We start from the raw sequence: 484 nt of genomic DNA, 5'->3' as shown, positions 1-484 counted from the left end.
TTAATTGGCTTATATTTGCTATAAATGAACTTGTCGAAAATATTAAGCATCGTCAACACAATCACAAATCGAGTCAAAATTTGGGAACTAAAGATTAGGGGATGGGTGTAGGGAGGCCCGCACGAGGTGAGTTCTGCAAAAGTAAGCAGCGTCAACACATCGGCCAGCCTATAACCCCTCCATAAATTCTTGCGCAACTTTTATGTTTTACGTTAGCGCTGCGACCGGTTCTCACCGACCGCTTTGTTTTCCTTACTCATTAGTTTAAGGCAAGTTTTAACAGTAGTTCTCCATCACTATCTTATAGTTGCTTAGCTAGGTCTTACATAGCTTATGGTTCCGATGTGGGACAAAAAATACTCTTAATATTAAGTTATAGCCTGGTATGAAAAAATGGGCCCATGTTGAAAGAGAAGCCCACTATTGTTGAAGCAAAGGAGCCTTAAAAAGACCAAACTATAAACAAAATCGTTTGTCGAGCTTT

This window comes from Camelina sativa, chromosome 7 (assembly GCF_000633955.1).
Source record: "Camelina sativa cultivar DH55 chromosome 7, Cs, whole genome shotgun sequence".
Taxonomy (NCBI): domain Eukaryota; kingdom Viridiplantae; phylum Streptophyta; class Magnoliopsida; order Brassicales; family Brassicaceae; genus Camelina; species Camelina sativa.
Note: the sequence above shows the minus strand (reverse complement) of the source record.